This window comes from Ambystoma mexicanum, chromosome 1q (assembly GCF_040938575.1).
Source record: "Ambystoma mexicanum isolate Mex_15411 chromosome 1q, UKY_AmexF1_1, whole genome shotgun sequence".
Lineage (NCBI taxonomy): Eukaryota > Metazoa > Chordata > Amphibia > Caudata > Ambystomatidae > Ambystoma > Ambystoma mexicanum.
Genome location: NC_090922.1, coordinates 1,117,938,035 through 1,117,954,456, shown reverse-complemented (window position 1 = coordinate 1,117,954,456; position 16,422 = coordinate 1,117,938,035). Strand labels below are relative to the sequence as shown.

Sequence of the window (16,422 nt, the reverse complement as noted above, 5' to 3'; positions counted from 1 at the left end):
GACTACACTACAAGAAATAATCCCTCTGCTAAAGCGGAGGGACTACATGGCAAATCTGGATATGAAAGAGGATTATTTTCATATTTCAATGTTCCCCAGCACACAGAAAATTCTTCGGATTCAAGATGGCAAACCAGCACTACCAATTCACAGTACTACCCTTCGGCATAGCCTCTGCTCCAAGGGCATTAATAAAGGTACTGGCGGTGGAGGCAGCGCACCTGAACAGGGAGTCAATCCCAGTGTACCCTTACCTGGACGACTGGCTGATTACAGGGGACACGCCACAAATTTGCAAGACGAACATTCAAAGAACGATAAATCTTCTCTTTCCATTGGGCTTTTCAATAAATGAGAAAAAAGCCAAGCCTAGTGCCAAGCATAACCAAACAGTTCCTAGGAGCTGTAATAGACACAAGGGAGACCTTAGTCTTCCCCTCAGAAGAAAGAATCCAAAATATGTTACTGCAAATACCACATTATCAGGCCGGTTGCCAGATAAGCGTACGCAAAGCTATGCGATTGCTAGGCATGATGGCATCTTGCATTTACCTGGTGCCGCACGCACGCCTGCTCCCCATGCAGGAGTGGTTGGCAAAACGGTGGTCTCAGGCAAGTGGTCAGTGGGACGATCTAGTGGTCGTTTCGCCAACACTTGTACAAAACCTTCGATGGTGGACAAGGGAGAATCTGTTAAGGGGAAAACCCTTCCATGATCCACAGGTGCAAGCGATAGTGACGACAGACGCCTCGCTTGCCGGGTTGGGGGGGGGCCTCATCACCTTCATCAAATGGCTCAGGGGCTGTGGACTCATGCCACGGCACAGAACCACATCAACCTGTTAGTTTGCTGGCAGTATTCAAATCCCTTCAGGCATTCGAGACACACTTAACAGGTCTGTCGGTACAAGTCCTCACCGACAGCACAACAGTCATGTTTTACATAAACAGGGAAGCACTCGTTCTCCAAATCTGTCCAAACTAGCACAACAGATTTGGGAATGGGCATTCAAACAGAAGATATTCCTATCCTCACAACACGTTCCAGGGGAACTCAATACGTTAGCAGACTCTCTAAGCAGAGCTCCCCTACCAGAGGAACACGAATGGCAACTAAACCCATAGGTCATAGATCACCTCTTCTCTCAATGGGGTTACCCCACGCTAGACTTGTTTGCTACAAGCGAAAACAAGCAATGCCCAGCCTTCGCGTCCAGGTTCCCACAACCAGACTCCAAGGGGAACGCCCTTTGGATGAAGTGGTCAGGGAGGTTTGCTTATGCTTTTCCTCCCACTCCTCTCATGAACAAGGTGGTGAACAAGATTCAAGAGAACAAGTGACGCTCATCCTAGTTGCTCCCATGTGGGCGAGACAACCATGGGATCCACATCTGCGCAAACTGGCGATGTGCGATCCCATAAAACTTGTGTGCCAGACATAACTCACTCAGCACGGATGAACAGCCGTGCACCTTCAACCTCAGTCTATGAGCTTGGCAGCGTGGCTCCTGAAGTAGAGTTCGGATATCGTAACTTGCCACAAAGGTGTATGGACATCCTAAAGGAAGCAAGAAAACCTAACCCTAGGCACTGTTATTTTCGACAAGTGGAGGCGATTAGTAGTTTGGTGCCAGTCTAAACAGATAAACCCCATAGAATGTACTCCATCTCACATTCTAACTTATATGCTCCACTTGCTAGATTCAAGGTTAGTCTTCAACTCTATGAAGGTCCACCTGGCGGCTTTATGAACCATCTCCCACAATAAAGTATTGTGGTAGAAAGTACCAGTCATTAAGGCATTCATGGAGGGAGTGAAACGACTCCACCCTCCCATTTCTAACCCACTCTCAGGAAGGGATCTCAATGTAGTACTCGCTAAGCTCATGGGGGAACCCTTCAAGCCATTGCAACTGTCTGTTGCAATGTAAGCTGGATGGCTTCATTCCACAATTTATTACAAGCAAAGTAATTATTTTTTCCTGATGCCGGGATCGCTGTGAATTTATTGTACTGCCGGTAACTGCAACTGTGCAGTAGTTCGCCTGCATCAAGCTATTTCTGAGTAACAAGCAAACCTCCATGACCTACCATGAGGCTTATTCACTCCAGGATGGCCGCCCGCCGAATATGATGACCATCAGCACCCTTTGGTGCCCCAGTTACACCAATGTGGCTGCCGATTGGCTGCTGCCCTGTTTTTTGTGCCCATTTGAAACCGGCAGGGGAGAGCCGGCCCTCCCCACCAAGGCACTACACACACAAGCTACCCCTGTCCCGAGCCTGGCGACTGCCCAATTACCTCTTCACAGCCTCACCCTGACCCCATAGTATTTTATGCTCATACAGGACAAGGCACGCTCTCCCTGCCTACCAGCATACTCTTGGGAACTTGAATGCATACTACAATTGAGACATTGCCATTATGGTAACTAAGCGGCGGCATACTCGTCCGACCAACGCTAGGCGTACAGGACATAAAGCAGAACGCGATACAATGTAAAGTTTGCCTCTTAAAAGTTTATTTTGCCTCAGCCATGTACGCCGGTTGAACAGAATGTTTTCTTCCCACATGTCCGGTGAAATATTGTTGATGTTAATTAAATGCTAATGACCTAGCTTGTGTCTCAAAGTTCTGTTAGCTCCCATACGTTGCCGCCTCACACGCCCTGTAACAAGTATGGGTTTATAATTAATGCTGCTCGAAATTCTGCTATCTCTTACTTATATCTAGGAAATGTTCAGTATAGCTCACCCATGTTGCTCATGTATGTTTTTTAAAAAACACTTTTATTTATTTAGCTTGGCAGCACAACATAGGCGAGTTACACACAAGGAAAGTACAGTGTAATTACAGCATAAATGATACAGGCATACAGCGACTGTTTCCAATGTGGTCGTATCCTTTAGATACATAAGCGGAGTAGATGTGAGGACGGAGGAACTTTGATTCATGAGGGGGGAACCAGGGCGAGAGGGGGTAACAGCTGGGGATAATGCATCTGATGCCACACTGCAATCGGACATATAGGATCGAAATTTAAGCCAGACATCCCTGGGTCTTGAGTGAGAGGGTTGTAGTAGGGACAAGGTTTCTTCAGTGTCTGAAGCCCAAGTGATTGCCCTGAGCCATTGTGCATGAGTGGGGGGTGTGGGGCGTAGCCAGCCAAGTAAGATGGATCGCACTGCGAGAAGCATACAAAGGCCAGCCAGTTTTTTTAGAGACCTGGGGTAGTTCGGGGAAATCGTGGAAGAGGTACCTTATTGGGGAGGGGATGATAGGGTGTTCAAGGACAGCGGACATGGTTGAGCACACCATACCCCAGAATTGGGCAAGGCGGGGCCAGGACCAGATCATGTGGATATAGTCGGCAGTATCTTGGCCACATCTGGGGCATCTTGTGGAGTGATCATTAAGCATGCGGTGCAATCGGTTCGGGGTATAATGGAACCTATGCAGTACTTTAAGCTGAATCAATTTGCAGCGGGAGTTAAAGGGTACCCCGTGTATGCGAGCGCTCATATGGGCCCAGCGCTCGTCAGTTACCTCAACCCCAAGGTCGTCTCCCCATGCTCGCCTCAGTTTAGTAAAACCCGGGGTAGATCTGGATTGAACCATGGTGTACAGTCTGGATATCTTACCCCTAGTGGGTGTGGGGGAAGTCAGCTCTTCAATAGCAGGGCCGTCTGGTGGTATCGCTGGGAACATGGGGTATTGTTGTTTAAGGGTTCTTCGGAGGGATGAGTACTGGAGCCACACGGACGGCTCCCGTCTCAGAGACAATGGGAGGTCCGGCCATTCGGTGAAGCTGCCCTGCTCGAAGACATCGCAGATCAGCTCATATCCCGCCTTGGCCCACTGACGCACCGCTGGCGGTGGTACTTGTGGGACTCCTGGGAGATAGTTCCATAGCGGAAGGTTGCCATGAAAAGGGTGGGCAGTGCCAAACAGTTTCCATGTTTTCGTTAATGCCAGAGACGTGCAAGCCACCGGGTCAAGTGAGCACGGGCTGATGGGATGGGTTGTATCACCAGGGAGCGGAGATCCCGGTCGCTGACCGTTAGTTTTTCGAGACTGACATGTGGAGGAGGGTCTTTTGTTATAAACCAGTATGACGTGAATTGGATTTGAGAGACCAGCCAGTATTTTAGAAAATCGGGGGCCGCAAAACCACCACCAGCCATCGGGATAGACAAGGTTCCGAGTTTAAGTCGGACCGCACCAGAGTGCCACAGGAAGGAGTTGATTGTGCGAGTCAGTGCTCAAAAGAAGCCCTCGCCTGGCCATAGGGGGATGTTGGTGAACCTGTAGAGTAGTTGGGGCAATACTATCATCTTCAGTATCCCTATTCTGCCTGCAAGGGAGATCGGTAGCTTACTCCAGGCTAAAGTCCTGGTCGCCAGATGCGTAAGGTATTTTTGGTAGTTCTCCTCGAAGGTCGACTCGAACTGTCGAGTAACTTCTATCCCAAGATAGGTGATTTTTGACTGAGCCCACGCGAACTCCAGGGTATCGGGAGGAGGGAGCGTGCAATCTGTGAGTGGGAAGAGAGTGGATTTTGCGCAGTTCACCTTGAGGTCCGAGATGTGACCGAAGCGGACAACGCGCTTCGGAGTAGATTGATGGAGGGAGAACGAATGAAGAGAAGTGCATCGTCGGCATACAAGGACACTATATCAGCCTGGCCCGCAGTTCGTAGCCCTCTATGTGCGTGGGACTGGTATAACATATCGGCAAAGGGCTCTATTGCTATGGCAAAGATCAGAGGAGAGAATGGACAGCCCTGCCTTGTCCCCCTAGCGATCTTAAAGAGAGGTGAGCATCGGTCTTCAGTGCGGACCCTGGCTACCAGATCCGAGTAAAGCAGTTTGACCCAGGAGAGAAAGGTGGGTCCAAATTTGCACTTCTCGAGGACCCGCCAGAGGTATTTCCACGAGACCGAATCAAACGCCTTTAGCATGTCGAGTGTGCGGCCACCCCGTGTACATTGGGACTTATTCTGCTAATTATGTTAAAGAGGTGCCTCAAGTTTAAGGAAGTGGAGCGTCCTGGGAAAGCCTGCTTGATCTGGGTGGATAATGGATGGCATGCAGGGAGTCTTGTCGCTAACAATTTGGCATATATTTTGACATCGCAATTTATGAGCGAGAGTGGGCGGTACAAGCCACATTGTGTAGGGCGTTTACCAGGTTTGAGTAATACGGTTATTGTGGCTTCGCGAAGTGACAGGGAAATCTGCCCTCCTCCACCGATTCTTCCCAGAGAGCTATTGGGTGAGGGAGTAGAAGAGATTTATAGTGCTTGTAAAATTCAATCAGGATGCCATCAGAGCCGAGAGCCTTCCCAGAGGAGAGGGAGTCCACGGTATCCGAGAACTCCTTAGAGGTGAGTGGAGAGTCGAGGAACCCTATGGTCTTAGGGGAAGAGGGCCGATAGGGGGAGGGCATCGAAATAAGAGTCGACTTCCGCCATTGAGGCCTCATCCGCGTTGGAATACAGGGCTTCATAAAATGTAAAAAATTCTGAGTTGATATCCCGTGATGAGACAGCCAGAGAGCCATCGGGCCTCTCGACCCTGGGGATGTGTGGAGTACCTAGTTCGCGGCGAATGAGCCTAGCAAGAAAGCGGCCAGGACGCTCACCCTCCCCATATTTTCTCGCTAGGCCAGGTTTATCCAAGAATGTTTGTTCACGATCTGCCAGAGACCGAAATGTGTCGAGTTTCCACTCCTATAGCTGCCAGGGTCTCAGGAGTTGGGAGTAATGAACCTTGGGCTTCCAGAGTTGATAGTTTGGATTCGCTTTCAGCAATGTCCCTCCGAATCGTTCTGAGGATGCCACTTTCCTTGGACAGCGCTATGCCCTAATGTAAGCCTTAAAGAATTCCCATAGAGTGGCTTTTGAGGACACCGAATCAGTATTCATTTCAAAGAACTCCTCGATAGCCACCTCAAGCTCGGAGCTAAACTAGGGGTCGAGGAGAGAGTGGGGTTTCATCCTCCAGTGTCTAGTACGGTCGCGGTCCAGGCCCCAACCCATGGTAATGGTCACTGGCTAGTGGTCGGATAGGGTCCTAGGGAGGATCGTTAGTTGTATCACATTTTTTATCAGTACATCAGAGATTACCCATCTATCAATTCGGGAATAGGAGTCGTGCACCGAGGAGTAGAAGGAGTAGGAGCGAGAGTCGGGGTAGAGGAGTCTCCATGCGTGAACCATAGCGAGGCGGGGAAGGGATGACAGTGCGGAGTAAGCCGCCTTGGTGAGATGGCGGGGCCTGGACCCAGATCTGTCGAGGTTCACATCAAATATTGTGTTAAAGTGGCCCCCCCCAAAGGATTGGAACTAACGGGAAGCCGTCGAGGAGGGATGTGAGCTGTTTATAAAATTCAGGGTCATCTATGTTAGGGCCATAGATATTCAGAAGGACCACTTCCCTGTTCTGGAGCGTGGCGTGGAGCAGCACATATCTGCCCTGGGGGTCTATCTGTGACGATATAAGAGTGAATTTAAGACTCTTGTGGATAAGAGTCATAACCCCGCGGATTTGGGTGGAGAATTCGGTAAAGGATCTTTGGGGGCCCTACGTTTTGGCAAATATCACACATTGTTCGGCACAGGCATGCGTCTCCTGCAAAAAGAGTATCTTGGTCCCATGATGTTCGGCTTGTAGCTGGAGTTCTAATTTTCTTGTAATTGCCCAGTCCCCACACATTCCAACTCATGAAAGTCAGGTTATTTTCAGTCATCAACGTAACAGTGTTCGTATCAAGAGAGTGTTGACATCCGATGTGTCAGGACTGGCTGGGTTAGTAATAGGAAGAGTAACAAGATTAACATTGTGCTTTCAGAGCTGGCTGGGTTAGTTGTGCTTTCAGAACTGGCTGGGTTAGTAACAGGAAGAGTTTGTACATAGAATTAACATTGTGCTTGCCCAAGTCAAGATGGAGCGAAAGAAACTTAATCTGATTGGTTAAAGGAACAATGATATGTTTGGTTTGCCTGATTGGTGGGGAGGACAATGGGTTTGATTCTTGGGAGGTGAGCAAGATTCTAAACGGCCTTTCATCCTGTCAGGGTCCGGCTTGACTGAATTCCACAGGAGCTGATGCTGGCCCCACGGACCCTCACCAGGAGTTCACCTCTCAACCCTTAAATATAAGCTGAGCTGAAAACCCCAAGAAAGGGAAAGGGGAATTTGGAGAAAATAACAACGGAGACACTGAAGCCCTGCAACCGTCTGGTAGGCTCTGGTATCTGTGGTAAACAAATACACCTGGTTACTTATATGATAAGAAAAACTTCTTTTCTAAAATTATTCTAAATAAACTCTAAACTCTTTACCTCTTAAACCTCAGTAAAAGACTTAGAGGCTAGTAATCTGTGTGGAATATCTTGTAATTGATTTAGAACCAGGGGCCCACATTCCTTGCAGTCGCATCTATGCCTTAACAGAAAAAGAGAATCAACATTTGAAAGATTACATCTAAGAAAATTTGAATAAGGGGTTCATCAGGCAGCTTCTCCACTATTTTTTGTTCCCAAAAAGGAAGGCACTTTACGAACATGCATAGATTATAGGGCATTAAATAAGATAACAATTAAAAACAGATATCCTCTGCCCTTAATATCAGTAATGTTAGACCAGATTCAAGGAGCCTCAGTATTTACCAAACTAGATCTTCGTGGTGCATATCATTTGGTGCGAGTACGTCAAGGTGATGAATGGAAAACGGCATTTAGAACAAAATTTGGTCTTTTCGAATATCAAGTAATGCCATTCGGATTGTGTAACGCTCCCGCAGCCTTTCAATTTTTTATAAATGAGGTATTAAGAGATTTTATTGACATCTTTGTAGTAGTATACATAGATGACATTCTCATTTATTCTAAGGATCTACTGCAACATGAAGAACATGTAAAGAAAGTGTTACAGCGACTAAGGGAGAATAAACTATTTGCTAAGTTAGAAAAGAGCCAATTTCATACCATGGAAGTGGAATTTTTAGGTTTTATGATTTCTCCCAAAGGTTTGGAAATGGATATGAAGAAAATTAAAGCAGTTGAACAGTGGCTAACTCCAACTTGTGTTAAAGATATCCAAAGCTTCCTGGGCTTTGCAAACTTTTACAGGAGATTCATTAAAAATTTCTCTCAAAATGTTGCTCCTATCACCAAATTATTGAAGAAAGAAATGAAATTTGAGTGGAAAGATGAAGCGGATCAAGCTTTCAAAACATTGAAGAACTGTTTTACATCTGGACCGATCTTATTACACCCAGATCCTTCACAACCATTTTTTGTGGAGGCAGATGCTTCTAATGTTGCAATTCGAGCAGTGCTTTCTCAACGGCATCCTGAAACTGGACAGTTGCATCCTGTGGCCTATCTATCTAAGAAATTGCTTCCAGCAGAAGTGAACTACACAATTACTGACAGAGAACTCCTGGCAATCAAGAGGGCATTTCAGGAATGGAGGCATTATCTGTTAGGAGCAAGATTCACAGTAACTGTTTTAACCGATCATAGAAATCTTCTGTTTTTGAAATCTGTTCGAACACTATCACCTCCACAACTTAGGTGGTCACTCTTCTTTTCAGAATACGATTTTGTGATAACATTCAAGCCTGGGCGGTTAAACGGTAAAGCGGATGCTTTATCGCGACAAGGATCTTCGGGAGAAGTTGAAAATGAATTATTACCAGAACCAGTGATTGCAGAAGAAAAATTTATTGTAAGTACTACAAAGGAAGAGAATCAGCTTCTTAAAAAGATTCAAAAAGAATTACCAGAAGAGGAGATTCAATTTTGGTTAGCGGAGGATTCTGGAAAACATTTAATTGAAGGATTTCCATGTTTCCATTCTAAAATTTACCTTCCAAGCAAGGAACTGCAAAAGGAAATTATGCAAGAATGTCATGAATCCAAGTTGGTGGGTCACCCTGGAATTCGTAAGACTATTGAACTGGTTGAAAGGAAGTTTTGGTGGAAAGAAATGAAAAAGGATATTGAAGACTATGTGAAAACATGTGAAGTCTGTGCTCGAGTAAAGTCAGGAGGAGGAAAACCATCTGGGTTATTAAATCCATTACCAGTACCCCCTAGTCCTTGGTTTACATTCTCTATGGATTATAGTGTAGATCTTCCTAAAGATCAAAGTTACACTACAGTATTAGTAGTTGTGGATTTACTAACTAAAGCTGGGCATTTCATTCCCATGAAAGGAGAGGCTTCTGCAAGGAATCTGGCAAAAAGTTTTTTGCAAGAAGTGGTACGATTACATGGTCTACCAACACAAATTGTATCAGATCGAGGGTCTCAGTTCATTTCTAAGTTTTGGCGAGCTTTCTGTTCAGAGTTGGGAATTGAGGTAAAGCTTTCTTCAGGTTATCATCCACAGACCAACGGCCAAACAGAGCGAGTAAATCAGAGGGAGTTGGAAAAATATATTAGAGCTTTTTGGCAAGAAAGAGGAAGTTGGGTAGATCTTCTTTGGCTAGCAGAGTTTAGTTATAACAATTCTGTCAAGGATTCTACTAAGTATTCTCCATTTTTTAGCAATTATGGTTTCCACCCACGATTTTTGAAAGAAGTGTTGCCATCTGAGTATTCCAATCCAGAGGTTGAGCAGCGATTGACTTGAATTAGAGATGGTTTAGTGAAAGCTAAAGAAACTTTGGAGAAAAGTAAGCTAAGATTTAAGACATTTGCTGATAAGAAACGTCGAAAAGCACCACATTATCAGGTGGGTCAAAAAGTTTGGCTGTCCACAAAAAACCTACGTTTAAAGGGAAGAACTAAATTTAGTCCAAGATTTATTGGTCCATTTAAATAGAAAGAATAATAAATGCCGTAGCAATCAAACTGAAATTACCCGCAAGTATCAAAAGTCACCCTACATTTCATGTCAGTTTAGTGAAACCTTGTGTGTCAGGAACTAGATTGGGAAAACCACCACCACCAGCAGTTTACACAGAGGAAAATGACGAAGAGTTTGAAGTTAAGAAAATCTTAGATTCCAGGATTGTTAGAGGTACCTTGCAGTATCTTATTGACTGGAAGGGATACGGTCCTGAGGAAATATCTTGGGAGGATCAAGTAGATGTACATGCCCCTGAATTGATAAAACAGTTTCACAAAAGGTTCCCTGCTAAGCCAGGCCCTGGGACAGGGCTTTGAAGAGGGGGGTACTGTCAGGACTGGCTGGGTTAGTAATTGAAGAGGGGGTACTGTCAGGACTGGCTGGGTTAGTAATAGGAAGAGTAACAAGATTAATATTGTGCTTTCAGAGCTGGCTGGGTTAGTTGTGCTTTCAGAACTGGCTGGGTTAGTAACAGGAAGAGTTTGTACATAGAATTAACATTGTGCTTGCCCAAGTCAAGATGGAGCGAAAGAAACTTAATCTGATTGGTTAAAGGAACAATGATATGTTTGGTTTGCCTGATTGGTGGAGAGGACAATGGGTTCGATTCTTGGGAGGTGAGCAAGATTCTAAACTGCCTTTCATCCAGAGAAATTCAGTGGCTGGTTGTACATTAGTTAAGCTCCTTAAGTAAGGCCTTTTCAGAGCTCAGAAAATCTACCAAAGAAGTAAGAATATCGTTAGCTGATCCAGTTTGAACAAGAAGACATCAGGTGGGATCGTTCTTTTAAAGATTTTAAGATTGTCACAGTGAACTTTCATTTTCTTTTCACAAGTTTCAAAATCATTTGAGAAAAGACACATTTACAGTTAAAGTATTTATAAGGAAAACAAGCTCGAAGATAGTGCGTAGGAGTTTAAAGTTAATTAACTGCGTGTAATGTTCTTCAAGACTGTTTAATGTGTGCGCGAGCTCTCAAGTCGTCGTTTACGTGTTTTTTGAAAGCGCGCGGGTATTCACAGCGATAGAGCGTGTGCCCAAATGAATTGAGCGAGCGAATTTTAGCGCGTGTACATTTTTTACGTGAAAGACGTCTCATGAGAAAGCGCGTGTTGGTTTGCGATAGAGCGCGAGTCCATTTTTGATGAAGCGCGAGTTGTTTTAAACGCGTGAACTGTTTTACGTGAAATACGTTTCGTTTCTCCACGTGAGTTCGGTAGCGATAGAGCGCAAGTCCATTTTAACCAGCGCGTGTTATTTTTATTGCGTTTATGTATTTTTTCACGCGCGCGGGTTTGGTAAAGAATCGCGTGTGTATTTTAAACGCGAGGACGATTCTTCACGTCTTCTGATTTCACGTGTTTATTGCACACGCTTATTAAGGAAGAAACTATGCGTTCTTTGTGTAAATAAGGAATCAATTCACATGCAGAAGGAAAGCAGTATTCCAGGAAGTTAAAGAATATTATTTAATGTAATTTATGCAAATGGAACTCAATACTTCAGAGAAAGACTGCAATTTATGAAAACATTGAAAACTACATAAGGTTAAAAGAACTTTGAAGCAAGAAGAATATCTAGTTCTGAAAAGGTGTTTGCAAAGGCCATCACTTTAGGATTCTAAAGAGACTTGAGTGGCTTGAACTATATGCACAACACAAGATATTATTTACAAGATATTCCACACAGATTACTAGCCTCTAAGTCTTTTACTGAGGTTTAAGAGGTAAAGAGTTTAGGGTTTATTTAGAATAATTTTAGAAAAGAAGTTTTTCTTATCATATAAGTAACCAGGTGTATTTGTTTACCACAGATACCAGAGCCTACCAGACGGTTGCAGGGCTGCAGTGTCTCCGTTGTTATTTTCTCCAAATTCCCCTTTCCCTTTCTTGGGGTTTTCAGCTCAGCTTATATTTAAGGGTTGAGAGGTGAACTCCTGGTGAGGGTCTGTGGGGCCAGCATCAGCTCCTGTGGAATTCAGTCAAGCCGGACCCTGACACGATGGACCAGTTTAGCAGCCCTGCGGTCCCAATCGTTCAACATTACTCTGTGTTCTGGCCCTGCTTCCAATGCCAAGCTTTTTATAACCTAACACCCAACATATCCCACCCCCTCCCACACCCACATCCCTCCCCCAACTAGAGGAATGAGAGTCCCAAACCCCATTAACCAAATCCAAACCAGTGCCATCAACGCCAGGGGGCCTGTGAGCCGGTCTGGTGGTGCCGCCCCGGGCCGGAGGCAGATCAGTATAAAACATAGTGCCTAAAGAGAAACTTCGTACGTAACTTGAAGAAGGTATTGCACGCATTAGTGTGGCACAGATGTGTAGTAGTGAACCAAACTGAACTTGTTGAGGAGTAATAGGCTAATATATTCCTGGTGCAGAGAGGTAGTCCGTGCAGGCGCCCTCTCGACGGGACAGCTTAATAGCTGTGGGAACATGGTTGGAGGGGAGGTTCAGCCTGGAAAGTGTTTGTCGATGAATCTGTAGGCTTCCTCTGGGATTGTGAAAAAAAACACCTGGTTGGCGTGCTCAATGCGCAGTTTGGCGGGATATAGCATGGAATATTTAATTCCGTGGTCTCTTAGCCTTTTCTTTACCACCAGGAAAGTCTTGCGTTCCCGTTGGACAGCCACCGAGAAGTCGGGGTATAGGTGTATCCTTGCTCCACCCAACAGGGGTTCTCCCTTAATTCTTGTGGCTCTGAGGAGGGCATCTCGGTCTCGGAAGTTCAGAACCATAGCTATGATGGGGCGTGGAGTCACTCCCGGCTTGGGTTTAGCTGTCAAGGCTCGGTGCGCCCGCTCTATAGCAAACTGTCGGGAGAGCTTCGGGGAGTCGAGGAGCGACAGTAGTGTATGCTCGACATAGTCCTCCATCGGTTCATCGATACCATCCTCAGGGACACCAATAATGCGGAGGTTGTTGCGCTTCGATCGGGATTCTAGGTCCTCATTCTTCTTCTCCACCTCAAGAACTCGGTGGGAGAGCGCGGAGACCTCTGCATGCAGGGCACCCAGACCATCCTCGGCGGAGCACATTCTTGCCTCGACCTCTGAAACCCAACTGTCGCTCCCCTCGATATGGGCCTTAATGGAGGATATGGTGCCGTTCATGTCGTCTAATTTAGAATGGAGTGTAGTGAAGCCCTCGCGGATGAATTCCATCATGTTCTGGGAGTCCGGGGAGACATGGGATGCTGAACTAGTGAGGGCCTGCTCAGGCACTTCTTCAGCGGATCTCGACAGAGTCTTTGCAAACATGTTAATAGAGCTCTGCATTTTCCCAGCTCCCTTGGTCATCGTGGCAGTGACAAGGCTCAAGAGGAGTGAGAGAGGACTTATGGCACCTTAACCAGTGTGGGAGGGGGTCCAGCCGGATACTGCATGCCGGGGGACAGAGCCGTGTCTCTCCGCAGGAGGTAGTCGCTAGGGGAGGCAGTAGGATATTGTATCCGCCCCTCCAATGAGACGGGGGTCCCCTGAATTGTGTAGTAGGTTGGATTGGTAGATTCCGGTAGGCAGCCCTATTTGCTTATTGTACCCCAGTGGGGGGCGCCCAGAGGATCGGGCAGGTGTTCGGGGGGGGGGTCCGATGACTGCGCTCATGCCTCCATAGTAGGTGTGGCCACCGATGTAGCCTGTTGGATCCCAAGCTGTAGCGGGCAAGCTGAAGATGAGGTCAACAAGCCACCTGTGTATCAGTAAAAAGGCGCAACCGCCGTTGGTCACCAAAGGCGCAGTGTCCCAATTCTGCTTCACTAGAGATCAATGACTTGAGGATCAGGTGTCCAGTTGCAATTGTAGGGGGTCAGGGAAGGCCACCTCACTGCCTTGTGCTATCCGCAGGAAGGTCGGGGTGTGCACTCAATTGACAGTGGATCCCATGACGCCATCCCAGAGGAAGATGATGTGGCCTACGGGAGGTCCCAGCCAGTGTATAGGGCACCCAGCCAAGGAGAGTAGAGGGCCTCAGCGAAGCAATCGGGGGCTGGCACCCCTGCAGCCACAGTACAAGAGTCCAGTGCGGTCTGGGCCGCGTGTAGATGTAGCGGGAGGATTAGGATGAAACCAGATCGCAGGGGGCACCATGCGAGGGGAAGGAGTGGTGCCGGGATGGGGACCAGGGCACATTACGCACTCAGGTGCAAGCCGTCGGGTCCCAAGGCGTCCCCCACAAAGTGCGGGCGGGTGGTGTCTCCCCTGGGCAGTACAGCCTGATATTATTATTTAGCCTCATGGTGAGGGATTTATGGCAGTCAAGCTGTTGGTCCCTTTAGGGTGTGTACGATTTAGTGTCCATCAAACGGGGTGCTTGGGGATTTTTATCACCCACGTACCTTATGGGTGCCAGGGATCCGGTATCCTAACACACGTTGCCAGGGGAGCGCGGCACCTGGTGTCAGTCGGTGTGCCACAGCTCCACCCTGGGTGCTGGAGTCTCGCTGATGGTGGGGGGGAAGCCGCCCACTGAACCGCTCATGTTGTCAGGGGACTGCCGTGCCCAGCTCCGGCCGGCGTGCCACAGCTCTATCCCGAATGCAAGGGCCTCGCCGGCGGTGGGGGGAGGCCATCCACCAGAGCCGCTCGCTCATTGAATTGCAGCCACTGAGGGGGGAAGGCAGGCTAGGACCGACGCAGCAACAGTACGCCCCCCAGAGTGGGCGCCAGCCCGGCCCACAAGGACCAAGGTCCGCTCAGGGGTATGCAGCTCCGCCGGCCGCTCCAACCCACACCGGTGGTGCGGGGACAGCGTCCGTGCAGCCCGCTCCTGGTCTCCGCTCGTACACGGAACGGTGGGAGTGTCCGCCGCTCAGCGGGCTTCCACAAGGTTGGCGGGGCATCTCGGGGATATGAGAGGGATCGACTCATCTCTCCTCCGGATTTTGGCGCGTAGCCACGCAGCCGCTGGGGGATGGTTGTGGCAGCACCCGGTTCCAGGGTTCCCGGTACTGTTTTCGGTCGGGATTTGGCCCGGGTGATCTCTGGGCCAGCGGCCAAGAAATAGTAGCAGTCTGGTTCACACAGTTAGACATGGAGGCACAGGTTCGAGTGATCTGCCTGCCACGGAGCTCGCAGTTCAGGCAGCCATCTTGCTCGGCGCACAACAGCGCCCCTCCGTTCATGTATGTTTTAACATAGTACTACATGCAATATTAACTATGCAAGTGAGGCTATTTGCATACATTAGGGTCCCAAATAGTATTTTCTACTAGTGCCAGACATATCCGGCAACAGACTAATAGATTCGCCAACAGCTATCCATACCAGTATTAGACAGCAATCGCTAGTCAAGCTCTAATATAGCATACCTAGTAAATGCATTGTAACCCCTATTTCAGTATGTACACCCTGCCACTTTACTTATGCATGCTAGGCATCTTGCTCACCTTTAAGAGCATACTGAATCACCACAGGTTAGAGTCCGTCAACCACTTTCTCTCCATCAGCCTCAATTCTCACACGATGGACATCCTGCCTAGGCCCATCCACCTTACTCACCACACTACGCATGTAGTCATGTACGCACCTAACCTTCAGTATAGACTACACAGACTCAGCACACGCACCCACCCCATTAACATCTCTGCCATTCCCACGCTGGTAGCAGTCAAACACCCGACTGGGTTCACGCACCACCCTCAGAGCAAACACCAGTCACCACTGCTCAACTGCCCACAATTTCAGTGATACTAAGCTTACCCACTTCATGCCCATCCACAACACCACAAAACAACAACCTCCTCAACTAAAATAGGCTCCCCAGCTCTACCAAAAAAGAACCACCAGCCTCTGCACTACAAATGCGCCCTACTCAATGTACGCCCTCATAATGCCCATGTGCTAGAAGAAAATGATCTAATAACTAGTCAAGACCTAGATATATTAGCCATCATGGAAACATGGCTTCACGAGGCTTCCAGCCCCACCATTACGTTAACCCTACCTGTAGGTTACTCAATCCTCAGACAGGACAGGCTTTCCAAAACAGGAGGGGAGTATCTCTAATCTTCAAAGTGGCCATATCTATTTGACCCATACCTCACCAAGGGGAAGAGAAGGTAGACATCCTATCAGCCAAATTATCACTCTCCCAAAAAGACACTATAAACATTAATGTCATTTATCGACCTCCGGGACCCCCCACTGACTTCCAAGGTCAAGTCATCCACCTTCTCAGAGACCATATTAAAAAATCGACCAAAACACTACTCCTAGGCGACTTCAACTTAGGATTCATTGACCAGAATGACAAAACTGTCACTTCTCTCACCAAAGACCTCCTCGATCTCGGCTTCTCACAGAAAATCACTCTCCTACTCAGAAAATTACTTCTCCTACTCACTCCAAAGGTCGCATCCTTGGGTGATCGACCATAATTGTGATTTAGCCATTGTTTCTAACACTGTCCTCCCATGGACAGACCACAACTGCCTGCAATTCACCGTCCTGCTAACTTAGCTAGAAGCGCTAAAAAAACTCAATGCAGATAACATCCGTGCCTTTCCTTCCATGCCTAGCACCGCCATTCTCACCAGACCCTAACATCCTAGC

The 16,422-nt window shown here is 47.4% G+C and overlaps 1 protein-coding gene across 6 annotated transcripts in view; it reads left to right on the top strand.

The window, feature by feature from the left end:
- GPSM2 (G protein signaling modulator 2) overlaps nucleotides 1–16,422 on the top strand; it is an 822,550-nt gene that overhangs the window by 181,828 nt on the left and 624,300 nt on the right. The window lies entirely within an intron of this gene.